Source organism: Homarus americanus, unplaced genomic scaffold (assembly GCF_018991925.1).
Source record: "Homarus americanus isolate GMGI-L3 unplaced genomic scaffold, GMGI_Hamer_2.0 scaffold34345, whole genome shotgun sequence".
NCBI classification, from domain to species: Eukaryota; Metazoa; Arthropoda; class Malacostraca; order Decapoda; family Nephropidae; genus Homarus; species Homarus americanus.
The window spans coordinates 965,336-987,636 of NW_024736072.1; positions in this window are offsets into that span (position 1 = coordinate 965,336).

A 22,301-nucleotide genomic window follows, 5' to 3' on the forward strand; every position below is an offset into this window, starting at 1 on the left:
CCGGTCCTTCTACTTGCTAAATAACTGTATAAAAAATGTGTAAAGAAGTGAGCATGAAAGCTTGCATTGCTGGGGCTGTTTAGAGCGAGCTGACTGTCCGGATGGAGTAGTTTAGTAATTTGTAGTCCTTTAGCTGGACGACCATTACAGGTTATAGAGTCAGAAGAATCACTAACTCGGCTGTACGAAGGAATCACCTCTTGGTTAGTGTTCAAGAGTCTCTTATGTTCAATATTGTTAGTTATATAACGTTAGTGTTATTTATTGATATACCACACCAGACGAAACTGTACGATGACCAACATGGATCTAACACTGCAGTAAAGATTAAATTTTGATCTATTATTCCTAGTAGTAGTAGTGTAATGGATAGTGTTATTATCGGTATTTATAATATATTAGATACTCATGCTCTTAACATTATTCAGAACCATCCACACAGCTACAGTGATTCCTGTAACGTGGCCTTGTTAGTTATTAAAGCACAACATGAGTCACTCGGTATGTTGTTAGTATTATTATTATTATTATTATTATTATTATTATTATTATTATTATTATTACCGGTGTTGTTGTTGTTATTATAATTAGTAGTGATATTTCTATATTTTAAAGCCTGTTCCGGGGATGAATTTGTGACGATATGAATGTTGTCCAGTCGCCTCAAAGATTACTCTCAGCTCAGCAGCGTGTACGGGGAGGGGGGGGAGGGTTGTCTTCAGTCATTGATGATGTGCGCTCTGAACGTGTCTGTCAACATGGATGGTGGTGGCGGGTCTGCCAGGTTAGTGCGGGCTGAGTTATATTATGTGTTGTAGATAAGGCGTGATAACTAATACTGGAACTAGACCCACAGCTTAACTAAACCTAACGGATTCTCTTAATTATCCCCCCCCTACTTCAGCTTATTTCACCTAAAGATTAACCACCTTAACCTAACCTAACTTCTAACTATCTTAACCCCCCCATGTAGCGTTACTGGGTTAGGGCGGTTAATCTTCACCTGAGAAGACGCAACGTACACAAAAGTGACCTTCCTCTTCCACCGTGAGTGACGAAGAAATTGACCAAGGATCAAATCGCCGAATTATTCACCTGCGGAACCATGACACACCTTGCCTTTTTCATACCTGTCTCGGGAGTATTTCAGGTGTACCGTGTCATTTTGGTGTTTTCGGTACATGTCTTCCGCCTATACTCGTGTTAACCTTCAAGGCGTCACTCTAAAAATGGTGTGAATTCTTAACAAGGAACAACAGGTCGTCAAGCCTGCCGAGAGTTAAAACGTGGATGCAACAGATTTTCACCAGGTTATGAAATTACACAGGGGGGAGGGGTGTCTCTAGTGATGGCCGTGCAGCGTTCATAGTCCATCGAAATTTGTCTCAAGTCCATCCTCGGTCACCCATCATTGCTCATTTATCCTCAGTCATTCATTGTTCATCGTTCATTGTCTTCCATCTGACATACCGTCGAACGTTCACCTGCATTCAACTAGATATAAAATGACACGCCCATTTTCATCCAATCTTAATACACTATTAGCTTATTTACGTAACAAGTCCTTTTGATTTTCATAGCAAACCAAAACAACAACTTATTTTCGACTTTACCAAAAACCACTAAATTAAATTACGTGAAAGTTGACACCATCTCATCATCTCCAGGCTTACACTTCATGGAGACAGACACAAGCCATAACTCTGGGATGATTTTAGAATATTTTTTTTTTTTATGGATTTAAGCTGCAAAACTTGGTCCTTATAGATAATTTTGGTTGGTGAGGAAGTTATTGCATGTATGAATTTCTAGGGCTCCTCACACACACACAAGCAAAGACTCACTGCTGTTGTTTTGCATTCATTGATGAGTAGGTGACTTTTAATCTCTTGAGTACGAAGCCAGCCCCCTGAGTACGATGAATTTGCCGAGTACGAGGACTTATCCTTTTGAGTTTGATAACCCTTTTGAGTTTGATAACCCCTTTGGGTACGAAAACCATACCCCTGAAGCACAAGGACATAATTCCTTGAGTACGAAGTCTAAACTCCCTGAAGACGATGATCTATTCCCTTGAGTACAATGGTAATGTAAGTAAAGGGGTTGTCATTGTACTCAAAGGGACTTAGTTATTGTATTCAAATGGGTTAAGTCATTGAACTAATGGTTGGGATGCAAAATATAATACATACACATTATTTGGTGTAGTGATTCAAGTTACAGGTTAATGAAGGTTGCCTAAGGTTGGTATTCTCGCTGCCCTCGTGTTGTAGTCCGTGTTGATAGGTTTAGCCCGTGGCAGCAGTCGGATAGCGGCGGCAGCTGCGTGCTGGCTCGATAAAGGTCTAATTTGACCCACCAAATTTATTGGTAATAACTCGGCGACAGTTTTTATGTATTGCCGAAAAAAAAGGCGAGGAAAAAATAAAAGGGAGAGTTCAAACGCGCTCGAGCAAGCTAGTGTATCTGTGTTGCTGTGTGTGTGTGTTTGTTTATTATTTGTGTGTGTTCGTTGGTGTTCGTTTTTATTTGTATGTTCTTGTGTATTTGTGTTAGTTTGTGTATGTTACTCTATTTGTGTGTCTGCGGTATTAATGTGAATGTGTCGGTACATATATATATATATATATATATATATATATATATATATATATATATATATATATATATATATATATATATATATATATATATATATATATATATATATATATATATATATATATATACTGTAGTGTGTGGTGGGGATGAGTTTTATAAACCCACTAATACAAAGTGACGCCCACGAACCGTCTTATCTTTAATAAGTTTTAGATTGGAATTTGTTCCCGAGTCATCTGGTCATAATGTGCAGGTCATACCTATAAAATTACAGTTGAATTGTTTGATTTACAAGTTAATGAATCTTGGCTTCAATCCTTTTTAATATGGATTGTTTTGTGCTGGGCGGGAGATGGTTATGATGCATGTGGCAGGGGGTGTTGGTGCCGCTTGATCCTGTGTGTTGAGGGCGGGCGACGTGTTCATACACGGTTGGGTCATCACGCTAAGAAGACTGAGCCGGAGCGGCGATGTTATTCAAGTAAAGATATGCAAGTCCTACCGCAATATACGAGAACAGCGCGAGAACAGCCAACACCACCACGACAAACCCTGGGATAACATGACGCCAAGTGAGTTGTGTGTCAGCCACTGCTCGTAGCCGACAGGTGAAGCGATATGCAGAGCAGCCTAATGCTTACACTACACTTTTACGCTCACCAACACTCAGCTCAGGAGCGGATTCCATTCTTTACAGCGGGCCCCCACTCGTGCAATTTACCTCACCCAGTGTACCTTGTAGTATCTGCCTGTTATCTACTAATACTCACTTGAATTATTTACTTTCGCCCATATATTCATGAGCAGCAGTTCTTTCATCTACCCTTCGTGTGACGTACTCCCGGGCCGGAATTTAATCCTTAATTAGGTGAAATAATGTATGAAAATAAACGTCAGGTACCATCACGAGTGTCAATAATATACGTGTGTGTTTGTTACACCTCGGTTACCTGCATACTCACACCTGACACTTACTGAGGTGTGTATTTGTGTGTGTAATTCAGATCAGCACCACACACACGTCAGCAACACACCCATAGGTCAGCACCACACCCATAGGTCAGCACCACACCCATAGGTCAACAACACACTCATAGGTCAGTAACACACTCTTAGGTCAACGACACACAAATGCCAACAACGCACACACAGGTCAGCAACAACACTCTTAGGTCAGCAACACACACAAGCCAACAACGCACACAGAGGTCAGCAACACACACGTAGGTCAGCAACCCACACAGGTCAACAACGCGCACACAGAGGTCAACAACGCGCACACAGGTCAACAACGCGCACACAGGTCAGCAACACACACACAGGTCAGCAACACACAGAGGTAAACAACGCACAGGTCAGCAACAGAGGTCAACAACGCGCACACAGGTCAGCAACACACAGCAACACACACAGGTCAGCAAAGGTCAGCAACACACAGAGGTAAACAACGCACACACAGGTCAACAAAGCACACACAGGTCAACAACACGCACACAGACCAGCAACACATCCACACAGACCAACAAAACACACAGATCAAAACACCAGGTCAGCAACACACACACACACACACACACGCAGGTCAGCACACACACACACACACACACACACACACACACACACACACACGCAGGTCAGCAACACACACACGCAGGTCAACAACACACACAGGTCAGCAACACACGCAGGTCAACAACACACACAGGTCAGCAACACACGCAGGTCAACAACACACACAGGCCAGCACACACACACACACAGGGTCAACAACACACACAGGTCAGGTCAGCAACACACACACACACAGCAAAATATCCAGGTCAGGTCAACAACACACACACACAGGTCAGCAACACATACACACAGGTCAGCAACACACACACGCAGGTCAGCAACACACACACGCAGGTCAGCAACACACACAGATCAGCAACACACACACACAGACCAGCAAAACATCCATAGGTTGGCAACACACACGCAGGTCAACAACACACACACAGATCATCAACACACACACGCAGGTCAGCAACACACACACACACACACACCCAGCTCAGCAGCGGGTCAACAGGGAGGGCCACATAGCGAGGGTGGTGGCGGGTGTGGGTTGGCCGCTCGTGTGTCCATAAATTAATTTGAGTGTTTGGTAATAACGGCCTGCCACTCTCACTACACGGTCCTCCCTCACGACTCTCCTTGTGGGCGGGGGCGGCCATGGCGTGGGCGGCGGGTGGCTGGCTAGTGGGAGGAGGAAGTGTAGAGGGGGGCTGTTGGGCTCTCGGTAGTGGGCGGGGGCTGTTTGGAATGGATGGTGGGTGATGGCAAGGTCGTAGGCGGTGTATGGCTGGGATGTGGGCGGTGTATGGCTGGGCTGTGGGCGGTGTATAGCTGGGCAATGGGAGGTGGATGGCTGGGCAATGGGCGATGGATGACTGGGCTGTGAGCGGTGTACGGCTGGGCTGTGGGCGGTGAATGGCTGGGCTGTGGGAGGTCGATGGGTGGACTGTGGGCAGGTGCGGTGGGCGCTGAAAGGCCGTGGATAGTTAGCAGAAACGACCTTGGATTGGTAGAGGGTGGGGGGGAGGGGGGTACGGATGACTATAGGTCGTCAGCATAGGCGACCTAGGATCGGCGGTGAGTAATAGTGGGTGTACCATGGGTGGACCGGGTGAGTTTTAGTGGGTGTACCATGGGTGGACCGGGTGAGTTTTAGTGGGTGTACCATGAGCAGACGGTGAGTGTTCGTGGTAGTACAGAAACACCCGGCCCTTCAATACTATTAATACACACCACTTTTCACTATGTTAAATTAAGTACATGACACGAAAGTTCACATGTTAATAAGCTCAAAATATTCATCTAATTGTGTGTGTGTTTTTTTTATGCATCTTCCTATGTTCGTCCTCTGTACTGTGAAATCATGTCTCCTTTATCTTCTTTATTTACTTACTGACATTAACGATTGTGTATACCGAAGCATGATCAAGATGAAGGCTTGGATGTGTAACGTACGTGTGTGTGTGTGTGTGTGTGTGTGTGTGTGTGTGTGTGTGTGTGTGTGTGTGTGTGTGTGTGTGTGTGTGTGTGTGTGTGTGTGTGTGTGTGTGTGTGTGTGTGTGTGTGTGTGTGTGTGTGTGTTCACTGTCCTCTACACCAACTGTACCCCATACACACCAACTCTAGACTCTCCTGTATAGACCAGATAAAGCACAGAGTTTTATCCCCAAACATTAGATAGATCGATGTTTAGTGAAATCGTCTTATAAATAGACTCTTGTGAAGACGGATGTTAATACCCGAACAGTGGTGACACAATTGGGAGCTAAACGGTGGTCTCCTTCCCGTTTCCCTCTCCCCATCCTTCTCTTCCTCTCCACTCTTCCCCCTGTTCTTTCTTCCCTCCTCCCTCCTCCCTCCTCCCATTCTCTTCCCCTCCCCTCTTACCTGTTCCTGTTCTCTTCCTCCCCTTCTGCTCCCTCGTCCTCGTTTTCCTCTCTCCCTCCCATCTTCTCCACTCTCACCACCCTCTATACATCCTTCCCTCCCCTCCCCCTTCTTCCTCCCCTCCCTTTTAGTGGTAAATATTAAACTATGTTGAATAGTTTTACCCAAAGCACAATATTTTCCCACAACTTCTGAATGACTTTTACTTGCAAATATGTGTACAAATGACCACGTGAGCATTAATACGCGCTAAAAAATAAATTGCGCTAAATTCAAAATAGTCGACTCTTTCAAGTAAATTTGTATTGAAGGATTTGTTGGAAAATACAAAATTGTGAACCCGACTCCCCATGGGCGATTCCAGGGGAGGGGCCAGAGAACCTGTGCATTATTACGGGGCCACAATAGTTTGATATACTGTTCTCTCTATTTTCTGGGGGGAAATACTTTATAACGGGAATATATAGTGTTTTTTCTTGGGGTAGGGAGGGGGTTAAATCTCATCCTCGTGATAATTGTGTAAGTTGACAAAGAAAATAAGGTTTTATCAACAGTATAGTGTTATGAGTACTGTGTGTCCCTTATGTAAGTAGGAATAATGTATACGTTATAGGGAATCTCTGTGAGAAGGGATTTCACCTACTCGGTAATATGTTTAGGTATTGCATGGTTAATGGTTACTACCGTTAGCTAAACTAACCTAAACTATAAAATTCTCACATTATGAATTTGTTGAAATCCTGAGTTACACAGCGAACCCTGTACCTTAAGCACACACACACACACACACGGAAATGAATGTGTGCGTGTGTGTGTGATTGAATGATTTTATAAATATTGATTTTTTTATGTAGTTTCTGGATTGTATGTTGTTCATAACAGCACTAATGAACCTTTGAATAACCACGAGCTCGTGCTGTTGAAGGTAACATGTAATAGTCGACACCTGGAGATGGTTATGTGTTGACTCGGGTGTGAAGTGTTGCGTGTCTCTCAGGGCAGGTGTGAGCGATCTTCATAGATATACCTAGTTTAATATTTTTCTCTGGCTGGGTAATTTTAAAAGTCCCTGGTGCTGTAGGGTGGTCCCTTGTTAGAGTAAAAAAAAACGTTTATTGTTGACAGAAGGTAATGGTGGTAGTTTACCCTGTGTCAGTGAATCTGTTCGTGTTTGACAAGTTTAGTATTGTGTGTCACGATGTTCCTACCAGTGTTTAGTTAGTAATACAAGTAGTCACTGTGTGAGTGGCCCGAACCAACACTAGTAGGACCATAACCCCTCCCCAGGGTCACCTCTCGTCTTGGCTGGTCCCTCCCTGGGGGGTGCTGCCCCCTCCTGGGCGTTCCCACAGCCTCCTGGACGCCCAGGGACTGGAGAAACCCTACCACATTCTCCACGGACACTGCTTACCTCCATTCATAATGTAAATATTTCAAAAATGTGTTAGAGTGCAGGGAAATCCCTCGTGAACAGCATATTTTTTATTATTATTTTTCAAGCGTTGCCAGGCCACATCTTATGGTTATTTTACACGATTTTCAATTCCTGGGCTGTTGAGAAAAAACATGAGATTTATTTTTATAAAAGGTAATTCTCTGTAGACGTGGGATTATTGTACTGAGTTATTGGTGGTGGAGGTTTCAGGTGGCAAGCACTTTTTCTTTCCTCGTGTAAATATAGATAGAAACAAGAAAACTGAACGGTTGTTCTCCCAGCTACTACAGTTGTACAGACAGTTATTAGTTTTATCTAATCGTTGTGTTCGTGAAGGTACATCAGATACAACAGTATATTACACGTGGTGGGAGGGAGGGTGACACTGAGGTATGGTAGGGAAGGGTCAGGTGTCTGGTGTAGCTCCGAACACCTTCCATCCAGCACCACCACCATATGGCCACGCCGGTTTTAATTTCCATAATGAACTGCGTTGGGAAGGTAAGCCCAGTGGGCACAGTACCGTGAGAGTCGGCCTTCACCACCTTGGGACGGTCACCTGTACCTCACCAGCTAAACCACCAAGTCATGGGGATATCTTGGGAACGTTTATGTATAGGAAGGATGTCACACACAACAAGGTATTTATTTGCTGCTATTGTTTCCATTATTTAGCAACATTTTCTTGCTGATCCTCTATTATTAAGCATTATTTTGTTGTTTTCTCCAGTATTAAACTCTGTTGCTGTTCCTCCAGTCTCGTGTACATGCCTGTTGCTGTTCCTCCAGTATCAATATTAATTCACTGATGTTTCTCTTACACGAAGGTCTTTTTACTCCAGTACTAAGCTATATTTTTGCCTCACTCCAGTATTAAAGGACGTGTTGTTTCTCCAGCAGTAAGCTCTTGTATGTAGTCGTTCGTCCAGTACTAAGCAGTTATCTGGGGTAGAGAGTCCGCCCTAACTTCTCACCCACATGCTGTGACGCTGGGCCGAGCTGCCGTCACTCGTGTGTTGGGAAGGCCGCCGTGTTATCTGTGTCTACTCGTCTCAACGCGAGGGGGAGAGCGATAATTGAGTGAGCCACTGCCTAATTAAGATCACAATTTGCCTCTTGAATTGTGTAGATTATATCGAACTACTTGTTTTCTTAAGTCTGTGGGCGTGAAGGGAAGACGGTGAGGGAGGGAATGAGAAAAGCGTGAAAAGAGACAACGAGGGGGGAGGGGAGGCTGGAGGAGGAAGACAAATTATCATAGACTTGACATCTTGAAAGGAAGAGAAATTTAAGAGAAAATACCAAGACAGGTCATGATAATGGGTGTGGAGCAGGTGTAGTGCAGGTGTGGGAATGGACATAATATCAGGAGGTGTATAATGTGTTTACAGTGGCTGATGGAGCGGTATATGAGGCAGGCAATACTGGCGCGCGCCTGCTGTAGTGGGGCGGACGGCGGTGTTATGCAAATCAACAAGTGTGTGTACAGACGTCTCTCCGGCCGGACATTTGTCACTGTCCACCTGTGACAAATTAGGTTGTTCCTCTACACCACTAACCGCACGCTTCCCACACCACCACTTTTGGGACACACCAGTTTGGGGACGTCGCCCTTCGGTGCCCCAAGGTGAAACTCGGAGACCTTCAAACACCCTAGAATTCTTTTGGTGTTTTCTAGTTAAATTGAGGCTGTATGATAATGGTGTTCGTCCTCACACACAGAAGAGGATATTAAGTTGAGTTCAGATAAGGTTAGAGGCAGTGTAGTGAGTAGGTGTGGTGGGTAGGGATCGTGGAGTAGGTGTAGTGCCTATATGTGGTGTCTATGGGTTGTGCCTAGGTGTCGTGTCTAGGTGTGTTGGGTAGGGGATGTGGGGTCGGTGGAAGGCTTGGCCCCATATTAAAGTATAGCATCAGATTAAGAGGGCCCAGATAGAGACGCCCATCCCGCTCTCGTTCCATCACTCGCTGGTTCCTGGACATGACTTTATCTGACTTACACTATTTGAAATGTTTTATATGAAGTCTTGCACAGTAATTCTCTTTTCACTTTTAGATAAGAATTCATTTTCAGCTGGAGCCAATCATGAACTCTTTAGTAGTGACTTTCTTGGGTGTTTTAAATGGAGGATTGAAATAGTCTTTGTGTGTACCTTTGGTGATTGTTTGTAATTAGTGGCTCAGGCCTCGAGAGGGTCACCTCGCTTACAAGGACTTGTCGGTCACAAAGTCCTCCTGGGCCTTGGCGAGGTTTAATTGGATATTTTCAAGTGTTGTTATAATTATTTTATGGTGTTTATCTGTAATTGAATGGCCACGCAAAGTTAATTCAAACACAAGAAATTTACCTGCATTCGGTCGGTTATTTATTCATTTATTTTGTTAATTTTTTTGTAATAACAGGAAAATGGATATCATGTTCTCGTTTATTCTGGGGAAAATGCCGCCTCGGGAAAAAAATTATCTGTAAAATACAGTCTGATGTGTGTATGATTGTCTGTTGTTTGTGTATATTTCATCTTATAGTTTGATTTCTTATTTGGTGTAATCTCTCACAGTTACTCCCAACAAGTATATTATTTTACGAATTAACTTTGGTCGAGGGTGTATACGATCGTTGACTTAGAGGGAAGTACAATTAGCAATTTAGAGTAATTCGGGAAATTTTATTTATTTAGTTGATTTACTTTTTAAATATTCTACTTATTATATATTGTGTGCTATAGGTTTGGAAAATCATCATTATACTAAGTAAATGTTGGGGTAGTTGCCGAGAGGTTGTTTAGGGGTGAGGAGGCGAATGTCTCCTGGCTGGTTGGTGCGTCTCGTCGTGGACCATGAAGGAGGGTTAACCCAGGCAGCTGTCACCTGTGGGGCAAGATGCGAAGATATAATTTAGTGTTACCAGTTTCGTATGTCGACCCCAGTGTGAGTATCTTACAGCCACGTTAACGGGAGCCATCACTGTCAACCTTTTCGAGTCAAACTTGGTTGTTCTTTGGGCTGCCTCTGTAACATTCTGGCCGGTGCTCTTGTCTTAGTGTGAGTATTGTTGTTGTAATTAGATTTGTATCAAGACTTGTAGCACCGTGCACATCTGGATCCGACCCCGAGGCGTCCTTGTGTGTGTGTGTGTGTGTGTTTTGACAAACTTGTTCCTGGTACATTTTTTCAGGGCCAGGTTCTTATTCTGTTTTCAGAGTTTACAGTAAATGAGACACTGTCATTATGCAAACTGTTATACACAAGGGCAGCCTTACGTGTGTCCTGAAACAATTATCAATAACCTTTTGTAAAGCGTTTTTATATCCCATTGTATACACTGGGAACATCTTTTCTTGCGTTTTTCGTCCTTCCGTTTGTACTGGCTCACTCCCCCCTGCACAAGATTGGGGCATAATGTCATACTGTTGTTTGTCTGTCCTTTCATACACAATAACTTCACTTCTGCTCTGAGTATTTCAATAAAACTTCAAACAAAGAACTTTTATAGGTAGAGGAAGAAGCAGAAAGATTGTATCATTAATAAGGTTAAAGGTCATGATGACAAGAACCCATTTATAGAATTTTTTGGTCATTTGGCCTTGAGTTTTACATTACTTATCGTCTTTCTGTACTATATTTATAACCCTCCTCAACACTTTATGACCGGTCCTGGTATTCGAGGCGTCGGGACCTTTCTTGGCCTCTCACACATTCCCATGGATGCTCATTATGTCGAGGTAAGTTGTATCATTACTGCTCATAATGTCAAGTCTCTCGTTGGTATTTACAGTAGTGACAGGTGGTGTCTTCTCTTGACGTCTTGATGGATATTAAGGTCATGTGTTGTCTGTCATCCTCTCTCACAGAAGTTCTCATCGCACTCCTATGTTCAACAGCTGTTCTTATTGAGATTATATATCAATTTTACTTATTTCCACAATGACTTCACCTCTGGTATGGGTATTTTTGTAAAACTTCATCCGCCGAACATTTATAGGTAGAGGATAAAGGTAATAAATTTTGGTAGTATTCTGGTCTAAGGTCATTGTCATGTCACAGGTCAGTAACGGTGATTCTATTCACTTTTTGGTGACATTTTGCTACTGGAGCGACACATGTGGTTCACTGACACGACTCTAGGTTTAGTTCTTTGTTGATTCAGTGTGATGTGTTATGTTCCCTATGATATCCTGTATCAACTTTAGTTGAGAGTTCTTCAGTAACCATTATAATTTTCACTACAAATGTTTGAATTGTTTATTATATATATATATATATATATATATATATATATATATATATATATATATATATATATATATATATATATATATATATATATATATATATATATATATATATATATATAAATAAAGACATTTTCCTAAATTCTTGTATTGTAGTTAAGTATTGATGGAGGAGGATTTCATGCAGGAAAAAGTGGACTGTAGCCTGAGGAGGTCATAAGAGCCAGCCTTGGTAGTCCAGCAGGAACTGTGAACAACATGATTGATGAGTTTCGAGCATATCACTTACCAGTTTATTCGCTGCTAATGGTGTTACTTCTGGTTTTTTGATCTTGGTATCTTGAATCGTGCCGGGTTTATTTTATTGTTGACTGTAAAGTCAACCAGAAGAGATATGGCCAAGAATGTTAATTAATTTCTGAATATTATGAAGTGATTTTTTATATTCACTCGGTCCCTAATTTATATGCCGATTTTTTTTTCAGAATATATTTTTTATTAGTTTTATTATCCAAATATATAGCTATTTTATGATTTATATTTTGTTACATATAGGTCAGTCGCCTTAGATGGTATTGATATTAATATTTTGTGGTAGAACTCGCAGAGTAACTTACAGGGAGAGATACACGCTACCTGGACGGCGAGAGATCCTGTGGCGTGTGTTGTGCTGAACAGCCCCAGCAGACCACCTCGTGACACATAACTAAATCTCAGACTGTTCCAAAGATTCAAGGATTTTTGGTTTTTATATTCAAAATGGGCATTGTTATGTAAATCCACGGGGTTTACACCTTGCCTTCGAAGTAGTTGTTGTTATTGTTGTTGTTTTTTCCTGAAACTTGTTGTCAGACCTCCCAACAATCAGTGAATGAAACCCACCATTGTGCATGGTGTCTGAACACACGAGGTACAACGTCTGCTGGGAGGAGATAGGAAACACGCTATAATTAATCTCCTCGACAGAAATTGTGGATTTCTTCACTGGGACACGTGTGCAGTGTAATGTTTACATTTTGTTCTTGGGGTATATCTGGGTGTAACTTGTCAGGGGAATGAACATAGGCAGAGCAAATTAACTAGCTCTGAGTTAGTTAGTAATGGTGTTGGCAGGGTGCATGTCTTGTATAGTAGAGGTGCTGCCCAAACATTAACAGGTTGAATAATTGTGGTATTGACATAAGAACAGATGAGGTTAACTGAAGAACAGGGGAGGTTAACTGAAGAACAGGGAAGGTTAACTGAAGAACAAGTTAAATAGCTCTGGTATTGGTAGAGTGTAGGTCTCGCTCCTCCATGACGTCACGGACGTAAACACGGAGGCAGGATCCAATAAACTAGTTTTTACACAGGTGGAAGATGTTGACAAGTGGAGCACAGTGGTGAACCCCGAGTACTGCCTCAACACAGGGGCGGGCCGTCCCTCCTCATGTTGGTCGGATTTTTTCTTTTGTCAGTTAGGAAGGTTGTCTATGGTGGCCCTTCTAGCCTGAACGTATCAGAATAAATGTGTGTAAATGTGCAGCTCTAGAAATCACTGACGACCGGAGACAAAGGAAGATTTATCTAGACGTTGAAGGTGAAAAATTGTCATGAACTGCTGTAACCATTGATGTCTTCTTAACGTGGCCTTTAACTAAATGTAACAAACTTCTGTTGAACTTAAGTGAGGAAGCAGCTCCATAGGTAACCTTGTGATTGATGGAGACTCACCCACCCACTCACCGGCGGAGAAAGTTATTTACACGCTGATGCTTCTGTACAAGTGTGTCATCATCCTCCACTCATGTGAGGTGAAGCCTCGGGGATATTAATATGACCTTAAGTCAACAACCCCGTGAGCTTTTTGTTGTAGTTTGGTATCATTATGACCTTTACTGGACGAACTGTACTGTAGCTAAAGTCTCTAATACCTTCATAGTCATTAGTGACGTCATCATTATTAGTAGCCACGGTCCTCTATTTCTTATATTTCTCCTATATACTGTAGCTGGTTGTTTCAGTCCATAATGGGCTTTTACATTATTAAAAAGAAAAGAAAATAGAAACCTAATATTGATGATTTTAAGTAATATTGATAGTACTAACTAACGACTCTCTCTCGTGTGTCAGCTTCATGACCCTTCCTGAAAGACAACAACATTGAGAATGTTACGTCGTGATATTTGTCACTATGTGCAAAGGCTTCTGTTTGTGTGTGTGGTTATACCAGGCTGTATTGTTTGTGGTACAGATGAACCAGGAGGCCGCCAGTGAAGTGTGGACGTTGTGGTAGGTTCCAGGGGCGAGGGAGACCGTCCTGGGGGAAACAACAGTGTGGGGACGGGTCGAGGGCGGTCTGGTAGGGGTAATGACGCCCTTCAACACCGACACACATGACTCCTACAGTTTCTTTTATAACCCACTAAAGGCATCTGTTGGCTTGAGTATGGCTGCCTGTCCCTACAAAGCCTCCCACTCTAAGGACTAATTATGCGCAAGAATGTCCCTAAATGTCGTCCTTAAATCACGGGCCAAATGAGCGAGAAAATGAGGTGTTTTTACGACTCTTTTCAGACTTTGCATGTAAATAAAGATTGGAACGGAAGGGTGTCAACGCTGTAATTATCCCTAACCCAAACTTCTCTCCTCCCCTTCTCACTCCTTTCTCCCCCTTTCTTTTCTGCTTTTCTCCGGGAAGGAATTTATTCGGGGGAAATTTTGTTGTTGGGTAGAAGGCAGGATTTTTTTTTTTTTTCACTTTGGTCAAAATTTACTCCCAAGGATACTAATGAACTTTTGCTTCATATATAGTCAAGAACCCAATTTAATCTTCAGGGTGATATTGAAGGTTTTTCTTACATTAGAGTGTGAGGGATGTTTTCCTCGTGTCACGGCCAGTTAAATGGATGATGGTGCGTATCAGTGTAAGTATGTGTTTACTAGTTAAATGTTGTCCTCGACCCCATCCATCACACACACCCTGCCATCCATCACGCTACCAGGGAGACGACAGCTGGGGGCCACACACCCCTCTACCTGCCTCCCCATCCACCCACCCGTTTACCTCTAGCCTCCATCTCTCTTTTTCCTCTCCCTCCTCACACTTCACCGTCCCTTTTCTCTCACTCTTCGTTTCCTTCATCCTTTGCCTCTGTCTTGTTTGTAATCTTTATTTGCATTACATCTGTCTTCAGCTGTCTTCGAAGAATGTGTTCGAAATTTACCCAATTTCTATCATGTGGTGCCTCTACCTGTGCTGTATCTCCTGGTGGGGCTGAACAACGCAGTACCATCTAGCCTTCAGTACCACTAAATGTTCATGCATTTTTGTAATGGTCCATAGACTCCTGTTATATTACACCACACACAAACTTATTACGTATTGTTAAACCACACACACACACACACACACACACACACACACATTACCCGCTGTCTTATACACTCACCTGGACATGGTTTACCTGGCCGCCGACTGACTGTCAGGCATGTTGATGTATCTCCTGAACGTACGTACGTGTGTGTGTGTGTAGATAGGTAAATGACTTTGAAAGAGAGAGGGGGGGGGGGGAGGGAGAGTGAGGTGGGATGGAGGTGTTGTGGGGGTATCAGGGGCACCATCAGACCCCCGTGATAAATGGTTGGTATATGTGCGTGTGCCCTCTCGCCCCTCACCCACACTCGACCTGTAACTCACCCGGGCGCCAAACACCTGCTTGTCACGTTACTCGTCACGCTAGTAAATACGTCGCTTTTGGGTGAATTTTCTTATTTCATGTATTAAGGGAAGTTATAAGTAGGTGCTGGTGTGTGAGGGCAACTGTGAGTGTCATGTGTAGGTCAGGTGTGAGAAGGTGTTTTAGGTGCAGGTATGGGTGATAAAGGGTGTAGGTTGTCAGTGTTTGGTTCACACGTATAGAATTTGGTAAAGAATTGCCATGACATATATATTAATTCTCGATCATATTTGAATGTTTATAAAAATCTTTATATTATCCTGGGATGACTGGAAGGCATGGACGTTGAGATTAAGTTTTGGAAAATTGCCTTGAAAATCCAGGAATATTACCATCGCTTTATTGCAGGTATGCCTTGGCAGGTGTAGGTACAGGTAGTCATATATAAGTGTGGGTGGTGGAGGTAGGTGGTCAAGCATGGATGTGGATAGTCATCAATAAATGTGGGTGGTCAGGTGTGGACGAGGTGTAGCCACACTAGCCAGCATGTTCCACCAGGTGCATCGCTTATACTGGTGACCACTACACCCTCAGTGATACACAGGGGGTGTAGGTTATGATGATACATAACACCACTTATTAATGTCATAATGGCGTTGTAACTGTCCGCCTCGTAACCCAGACGATCGGGGTTCGATTACCGCCAGGGAGGAACTGTGGACAAGTTCTTTTGTGTCATTAGTCGATCTATCCAGCAGCAAGAGTGGAAGTGTGTGATAACCGGTAAACGAATCGTGTTTATTAGATAATGGTAAGCCACTGCTGTTGGTGGGTTGTCCGGTACATCTGGGTTCTGTTTTGACGTTGTTTTACACAGATGACCAGGGAAGGTTGTTTACGGTTAGTTTTGTCAGCGGAAACTTTACACTTTAAACAAACATGCCAGATGTTCTCAGGACCGGTCAGCGACGTTCGTGGTAATTCGGTAATGTGTTAAATTCATCAGTTATTACAGTTATTAATTATGTGATTCCGTGCATGAATGACCCCTTCTCACACTTTGTTCCGGATCCAAAAGTGATCATCATGCAAAAGGGTTTACTGTCTGTATAAACATTCTGCTGAAGTTGAAATGTATATTGACTTGATAAGGATCTCTGATGGTGGTAAGAATCTTCATTAGAGACAGTGGTGGTGAGGATCTGTGTTGGTGTTGATGGTGGTAAGAATCTTCATTAACGGTGGTAATGTATATTATGGGTGAGGATGCTGAATATCATGGGTACTCATAGTGAGGATGTTGTTGGTGATGATGGCGGGGGCTGGTGGGGGGAGGGGGGGGCGAGAAGCGAGGCCCCAGCTGGTCGTGTGTTAACAAGGCTCGCACACTACCACGACAAGTGTCTCCCTCTAAGACAGATGTTGGCCCGTGTCGTGCTCACAACCCGCTCCTACAGCCGCCGCCTCCACAACCTCTAGTTCTCGGAGCAGCAAGATAGGATCCTGACCGACACAGCTAATTAACATGAAAGGTGCCGTGAAAAGATTGACAGAGAGAGATGGTGGACATGTGTGCGACACGTGGCCAACAACCGCTTCACAAATATCTGGCAGGTGTGTCAAAACGTTACGGATGTTTCCCTATGTTTACTCCATCTCCTTGCCGGGGAGCTGCTCTCTTTCTGATGGCTCCTGTCCCTCCTGCTGACTGGTGACGCAGGCGACAGGTGTGAGGGAGGGGGGTGATATTAGTCGTTTTAAGCTCCCGTGCTATCTGGTAAATATATAGAGTCCAAGTAACCATGTGTTATTGCCTCCAAACGTACACATGCACGTCGATAATATTCACACACGATACATCAGCCCCATTAGTGATTCGTCTCCACTCATGTGTGTGTGTTATGTACAAAGACCACCACTACCTGATACACCAGTAAGTTTGCGCCCACTTATTACTTTTGTAGCAACTCGCTCTCCTTGTAGCGGAGGTCAGCGGCTGGTCAAGAAGTGTATGGAGAGAAGGGGAGTGGGAGGAACCAGAGGAAGTAGTGGAGCAGTGATGGAAGATGCTGGTGGGAGGGGGGTTACCGTGGGGGCGCACCTATTGTTATGCTAATGTTCGTAATGTTTCACTGACCCTCTTACCCACCCCCACACCCTCCTCACCCACCCCCACACCCTCCTCACCCACCCCCACACCCTTCCACCACCCACCTCTCACCCACCCCCACCCTTCTCACCCACCCCCACCCCTCACCCACCCCCACACCCCACTCACCCCACCCCACACCCTCCTCACCCATCCCCACACCCTCCTCACCCACACCCCCCCACCCCTCTCCTCACCCACCCACCACTCACCCACCCCACCCTCCTCACCCCCCCACACCCTACTCACCCACCCCCACACCCCTACTCACCCACCCCACACCCTTCTCACCCCACCCCACCCCCTCACCCTACCCACACCCTCCCTCCACCCACCCCCACCCTACTCACCCACCCCTCTCACTCACCCCCACACCCTCCTCAATCACCCCACCCTACTCACCCACCCCACACCCTTCTCACCCACCCCACACCCTACTCACCCACCCCACACCCTCCTCACCCACATCTCCAGGACTTTATGCACCCATTTAACCCTAATTTGTAGCTTCTTGTTTCTCGACTCTTGTTGATTCTCCTCAGGCCTCCTCAAGTTTCTAACACGATCTTATTTGAGTCAAGGAGTTTATTGATGTTTAACGTAAGAAGGTTCCAGGTTTAGAAGTTAGGTCACGTGTCCACCATGTTGTATGTTGGTAAGTCTGGTCAGTTTCCAAGTTCAAATATTTGTTTGGGTGATGATTGATCTTTGCGTCTTGCTGTGGTGATTCAAGTGGGTGGCGGGACCTATAATTGGCTCAAATCTAACCTAATTTCACCTAACGTATCGTATCTTTATCTAACTTAACCTAACCTGACCTAACTTACTTTATCTTAATCTAACCTAACTTATCCTATCCTAATCTAACTTATCCTATCCTAACATCACTTAACCTAACCAAACAACCTACCCAACCTTAAGCTGACCTAACTTAACCAAATCTGACAACCTAGCCTATGGACTGTGGCTCGCTTCTAAGTAATCCAATCGTCATGGATCCGTCCTTTTGGGGGATCCAGTATTAAATGGTTTGGTTAAGTTTGGGCCTATTAGAACTGGGGTCTATTTTTTTTTACTTGCATCTGATATTACGACCTGCTGAAGATACTAGACTGAGGACTGAGGTATCGTGTTGGTAAGCGTTAAGAAGTGAGAGGTATTGGATCATTGGCTGGCGCTGCGGTAACCAAGGACGGCTTAAGAACCTTCCGATTGTATATATAATTCTTGAATATTGCTGCAGAAGAAACCGTTTATTTGTTTGTATTAACGTCTTCACTGCCAGGATCCCCCCTGAACATTCTCCCCTCCCAGCTTATATCGCCTGTAGAATTGCCCCTCCCAGCTTATTTCACCTGTAGAATTGCCCCTCCCAGCTTATTTCACCTGCAGATTCGGTCCTCCCAGCTTATTTCACCTGTAGATTCACCCCTCCCAACTTATATCATCTGTAAATTCGCCCCTCCAAGCTTATATCACATGTAGATTCGCCCCTCCCAGCTTATTTCTCCTGAACATTCGCCCCTACCAGCTTATTTCACCTGAAGATGAACTACCCTAAAATTATTATATAAGGTTTGTATTATTAAACACGCGGGAAACAAGGAGAGAGAAGCATGGTTTAAAAGTTAACATGTTTTCTGATTTTTATGTACATACGTGATAACCCTTTCAATATCTAATTCATGTCTGGTATGAAATATGGACAGGGTGAGGGGGTGGAGGGTGGGTGAGGCTGAGGTGGTAGAGGGTGGGTGGGGTGGCGTGAGTGGTGGGCTAGGGTGGGGGGGGCGTATCCGTTCTGGCCGTCTAAAAAACTACCTGGTATAATTTGTGTGAGTCGGAGTGTTAGGTGGCATCAATATTGAATTACCACTTACTGATCATTAATTCAAGTGCAAAGATTTTCACTAATAAATCATCTTTAACATAAGTACTTGTAATCGTAGTAGTGGTGGTATTAAAGTGTTTTATCGTTATTACTCGTCGATGAGGCGATTATCCGTATCAGATAACTGGCCAATTAAACCGTATGTGCAGGGGCCTGTCAAACTCTTACTTCGCCTTTGGGTTTAATATTACATTGTGTACAGTTAGCGTGTATTGATTATTTACATTATGAGGTGTACGATTAAATCATAATTCCCTGGACACTCTGGATAGTTCTGGGCTTTTGCTTGACGGTCATGGAGTTGAGGAGGAATGTGATTTTTTTCCGTAAACAATATTTTGACGGTCTCACGTCTCTCTTTGAACAATTGGATCACATGAAGATTAATCACCTTAACATAATCCCCTCACTAACGTTAGGGTGATTAATCTTCAAGTAAAAATAAGCTGCGGGGCTATTCTTCCGGTGATGGGGGGCTACGGGTGAATTATATTGGGGATGAGTTCGGGAGAGAGCAAATCTTCAAGTGACCTGTACTATTTTCTAATCTGTGTTTATGGGTCTATAAGGCAGTGTGAGCGGTGGTGTATAACAAGGCCGGGAATCATAGAGCGGTGTTAAGCTTAGTGGTTAAAACCCGTATAAAGTACTGCAGTAAAACACCAGTACACCTATAATTGTACAGTCCCTTGGTGGTCACCCATCACCAATATCATGTACAGTTACGGACAAAAATTCCCTGAACACTTTTGGTAACATCTGGGATTTACTTTTGTGGAAAAATTACTCCTTAACACAAAGAAAAATATCTAAGGGAAATACGTTAATCTTTCATTCTCCCTCACCTAATGGTCCTCAGGTACTGTATATACCAGATACTGCCAGGGAATTTTAGCTGCAGCTGTACGATTGTGTGTGGTGTACAGTGGCTAGGTTGTGGAATATAGTTTTTTTTTTTTTAAGGTAAATGATGAGGATTAATGTTCCCTTTGCGTGTTAAAAGTCTGCATATTTTCATTTCTTTATAAAAACAATAATAATTTCTCTTGAGAGTTGACCAGGTAACAATACAACTCCATTCAGATCAGTAAGAAAAGTATGTCGTATTGGTCTTACACTGAGGTTCTCCCTTAGGGTATAATTGTCCTGGAACAGTCTATATCCCTTGGTACACTCTGGTCTTGGATGGTATGATGAATGGTTCGCTATAACAGGTATCGTGTACTCTGGATATATCCAAGCCAAAGCCGGATTGGCGGAAATTGTAATCTCGGCTGGGTATTGTTCCGCGTGTATTATATGAAATAGGATAATTTGTATAATTTAACGTAATGTAATGTAATTTTCTTTCAACTGTTATTATTGGTCTTATCTGTTTTGCGATTATTGAGTTATTATTGAAGCATTGCCTATCTCACAACGTTTATTTTCCTGTGACCACAACTGAAGCAAACCAGAGGAATTGTGTATATTTTTGTTTTCCTCCCTAACATTCGACTAGATAACCCAGCGAAGTGAGGCTGTTCTTGCATGTCACGGTAAAGCTCTTACACTACCCTGGCTCCTGTTATCACGTCTTGTATCTTAGAGGATAGGTTAACTCCTGATTACACCCGAGTTATGCGTCATGGTAGATATAAAAAGGACTAACAGTATCGCAGCGGGTGGTGGTCAGTGATTCACCCGTCCATGTAACCCCAACACTCAAAAAGGAAAATTCTTAACTCGAGCTAAAGACCATTTCCATAGTTTTTACCTGGCCACTGGGGGTGAAGGGATGTTGACGCCTCGCCGGGGACAAGCTACCTGCCGACCCATTTGTCGTTTTGTCGTGGACTTGTCGTCTATTCCGTAAACATGAGCTCATTAAGTGGTAAGTGAGCGCTGGGAGTCATTATATTGACGGTGTAGTAGCTGTCGTCATCCTCCAGGCCAGGTTCCTCCCATCTGTCTTGTATGGTTGCTGCCTTCCCTTGTCTGTCTACTGGCACTCCTACAACACTTGGGGTAGGTCTCTCTCTCTCACCATCCCATCTATTGTTAAAATAATAAACAACTCCTGATTTATGTACTGTAAATGTATTGAACGCATATAATTATGTCTAAATCACATGCAAGTTTGTATATTTTCAGCCACCGTCTGCAACTCTTAATAAACCGTTTATTATTATTATTATCACACACACACACACCTGCTCTTCCTCTCACCTGCCCTCTCCGTTCTCTCTCTCCCCTCCCTCTCTCTCTGGAAGCTGGGCGGTGAACGAGGGATGACCTGCCAAGTGGCCAGTTATTATACCTCCCCCCTCACGCCCACACCAGTCCGCCCACCACCATCAATCACTTGACTTAACTACCCGTGGAAAGCTCCGACTGCTGAAACAATGGCTGCCTGGCATGATGAGGTGAGGGTCGTCCTGCAGCTCTTAATTCTACACCGGGGGAAACAAGGTGATGGTGGTAGCTGTGGTGGTGAAGGGTATGGGAGTTTGTGGTGGTGATTGTGGTTATTGGGGTAGAGGTTTGTGGTAGTCATGGTGATATTGTGATGGGAGTTGTGGTGGTGGTGGTAGTCATGGTGATGGTAGTTGTGGTGATGATGGGTCATGGCTATGATGACGATGATGGGATTAGTGACGTTGATGGTGTTAGAAGTGGTGATAGTAGTGGTGTTATGGTGATGGTGGTGGTAGTGATGATAGTGGTGCAGGTGATAATAATGAATGTGTTCAGGTAGAGCAGGTGTTTATGGATGTGTGGAGGTGGTGTAGGGTGGAGGCAGGTGTAAGGAGGTAGAACAAGGTAGAAGCAGGTGTAAGGAGGTAGAACAAGGTAGAGGCAGGTGTATGGAGGTAGAACAAGAGGCAGGTGTATGGAGGTAGAACAA